Below are 3,906 nucleotides of genomic sequence, written 5' to 3'. Positions count from 1 at the left end.
AGGAAAATACAGTTTGCCATGTACTTACCTCATAGATCACATACATGTTGTTTACTTTATTCATACATGATTCACTTTATTGTCTTATATGAGGATTGTATGAAAGGTGCCACTTTCAAGAGTTCACATATAAAATCTAGTATGTACTTTACATGACAATACATGTAAATTACATACATATAAAATGTAAAGACTTACTATTGGTGGCAACAGGACAACATATATGTTTCTTCTACTTTTTTTGAGTGGTGCAAACCACTCCAACAACCAGCTTTGTCTGTACCTGTGTACCTGTACGTGTACCCGTGTACCTGTACGTGGTACCTGTACGTGGCCCCACGCACAGGTGAGCATGGTTGCTATGGTTAGTGTGTGACGTCACTGCACCACTCAGTTCACACGGGTGTAATTTTTTCCATATGGGCTCACTGCTAAAATATCTAAAACCACATATTACACACATAAAGAACCCCAGGAAAGTGTTCTAAATCTTCTAAACGTCCTTAACATATATTTTTTGCAAAAAGGGTGAAGTGTCCCTTTAAGCAAGTTTAGTGCTAGATCTCAGGAAATTAAACCAATGTGCCCCAGACCAATCACAATGATGGTGTAAATTTAGTGATGTCGGTAGGTTATGGTTAGCCATGCTGTTTGGTGTGGTTGTTGGTAATGATTTGGGCCGGGCTTTTCATCTCTATGAATGAAAATATTCCAAGTGGTGGCCTTGAACCAATTAAGAACCTTTGTGATGACATGTATGCCATATCTCTTGTCTAGACAAATTGGGCCCTATTTTGCATGGCGTCTTATGCCTGTAATGACTAATATTATTAGGCATTTTTGTTATTTTGTAAAACATTTTAAAATGGTGAAAATAGACGATCTACAAGCTCACGGGTCACGGCAGGTCTCTCATAGATCTATATTTCACTTTTCTTATTTTTAAGATTAGTCATAAGGCATAAGATGCCATGCAAAATAGGTCCCATTGTTTCTGAAAAATGTCTCTAAAATATATATAAACCTTAAACCTATTGCTATTGGAAGGAGGGATGGTGGGACTGTGGAGCTGAGATTATGGATTCACAAAGAATAAAGTGGAAAATATTCACACACAAACACTCAATTGTGAATAAATATTCTGATTTACTTCCTCAGTCTTTTGGCAGTATGCAGTGCACAAGAAAGGTTTGCGAGATTAGGCAGACACACAGGCGGCCTCTTTGTAGAGAGTTCATAATGGATTTTTAAAAATGTATAACGCACTTTACATTCGAGAGAAGTGGTACAGAAAATGCATAAAATAAAAACAGAAGAAACATCACACCACTTAACATCTAAGAAACGGGAACAAAACAATTAAAACATGAGGGCGCTATAAAATGCTTTAGAAAGTATTTTGTAGTAGTTTGGAAAGTATGCTTTGGAAAGTAGTTTGGAAAGGAAAGTAACAATTGGTATCAAATCAATAAACTGATAATGAATCAGTTAACATAATTATGTCTACTTCTAATCTATTGAAATGCTTTTATAGCATGCTGTTATTGATACACTTGAATGACTGGCTTATTTCAATATCAGCTTTTAGCTACATTTTCTGTGAGCAATCATGTTATTAGCTGCAGTTCGGAGAACACTGATTCGTAAAATAGATAAGGTTGTGATGTAACATCATGAATTAAATTAGATATGTTAAAATAAATCACTTTGCCAAATACAATGATGTGGCTGCTTCCTATAAGTGAACAAAAGCCTGTTGATCTGTCGCACATTAAACAATACAGTGTCAATTGAATTGGCATGCTACGCCTGGTGAATTTTGGGAGTGAAAATGATGGGTACATATTGAAATTGCATCCATTACAACGCTATGCCTACAGTAGTTGATTTTATGATTAATAATAGCCATTAATTACTTAAAACGTGAATATCCATGTATGATTGCATCCACTGACCAATCACATTCATATAAAGTGAGGGGCACCCACTGTGGCTGCCACATGATGTCATTTCTGAAATCCAGACGTTGGAGGAGCTAGCGCCCCCTCAAAAATGACAACCAAGGAGTCCTCAAAGTCAAGGAGTTGTGGTTGAAATCAAGGAAACGCCTGCATAATCAAGGACAGTTGGCAGCCCTGAATAACCATCCAAATCAATACAGACAAGGCTTGTTCTTGAACAGCATGCACATGTATAATTCCAATTCACGAAGACATCATGGACTCATAAGAGAGAGAGACAGAATATCCATGTTTATTTTGTTTTTAACTAAAAGTTAAACAACCTTAGAGACAATTTATTTCCAGTATACATAAGTATGTAGCGTACAACATACATTAATTGGTTTTCATCTAGGTCCAAGAACATGAACCATAGGATAGGAACAACAACTTAGAAGACAAACAGCAATGTGACCATCTTTAGTGTGTGCATGCGTGACAGTCAAAGGAAGATAGAACAAGGAAGAGACATCCACATCATTTTCTCTACCCAGCAATCCCAGCTGGAAGATTTGTCACACTGGGAGGAAAACTGCAGCCGGAAGTTTGATGGATTACATTGTAGTCATAGAGAGCCAGGTGTATCAGCTTTTGAACAAACACTATTTCTGAACGATTGCAGCCGTTGTAAAATACTCAGGAAAATAACAGAACACATATCACCCTTTGTTTTCTGCTGTGTTGCTTTTTGATGTGCATACTGTATAATTCTATAATGGTATCTAAAGACCACAAAGTAAGTTTCTGAATGTACAGTAATGGGCTGTTATCGCATTTAATCACTCAAGAGTCAGATTCAGAGCTCCACAGCTGAATCTGTCGGCAACTCCCATTACAACAGAGTTGTTGATGGTAGGAATGAAAACAAAGACGCACCACCCGAAGAAGAGGGCTGAAGGAAAGTGAATGGGCCGACATCCGGTCTACATGCAAAAAAAATGAGCATGGTTGCTATGGTCACCCAGTTCACACGGGTGTGATTTCATTACGTCAGACCACAGCTGATCAGTCTATATAAGACCTTAAACCACTCAGTTCACACGGGTGTGTTTCTTTTGCTATATAGAGTATATTTGTACGTCTCTAATTGTTATGATGAATTGAACATGGTGGGCCCTATTGTAAACAAGTGTAATGCTTTATGGTGTCGTCCACAGTTAACAGTTTTGTTTTGAGTTGTGCTTGAAATGTACTGTAATTCTCCAATCTGTTAATAAAATTCATCAATCAATCAATGAATCACTCACTTGCATTTCTTCCAATTTTCTAGTTTGCCTCCCATGTGCGTCAAATGATTCATGCCTTCATTTAATTTGTGTTGGTGACAGCAGGGAAGTATTGTGTGGTAGGGAGTGATTCATATTATTATTGAGGAGCTGTTTATGTGATAAACAGTGTATCCTACTTGAGGACAAGTCCAGGTCATTTCTCTTCTTCATTCAAAATCCATTAGCTGACATGCTGTGACTTCACTTTGACTTGGAAACCAATGTACTTTTTCCTGATCTATCTTGAGAGATAACTCACTTCAGAGATTACATCTATCCTGATGTCGATGCTGAATTCTTTGACTTTATTCATCCTCTACAGGAGATTCCGTTTCCCCAAAGCCAGGAAATTGGTTGGAGTGCTTATACTTGATGTTCAGGTAGATGAGTCATAGCAGATAAGACACCAAAACAAACAGCCTGCCCTGAACCATTTGACAATGATAGAATGGAGAGAGTAAAAATACAGGGCAGCATATGTGCAAAGCTGGTTTATATATCTTTTGGAGGGAATGGTGAAAAAACACTAATTGCAATGCTTCCTTGTCAAGCTGTGCAATATGCATGCATTGTGTTACACAATGTGCCGATGATTACACTGGCTGCCATGGTCTTAGCTCCTTATAACTTTATCAGTG

This window comes from Electrona antarctica, assembly GCF_951216825.1.
Source record: "Electrona antarctica genome assembly, chromosome: 14".
In the NCBI taxonomy this organism is placed as follows: domain Eukaryota; kingdom Metazoa; phylum Chordata; class Actinopteri; order Myctophiformes; family Myctophidae; genus Electrona; species Electrona antarctica.
This window is presented reverse-complemented; position numbering follows the sequence as displayed.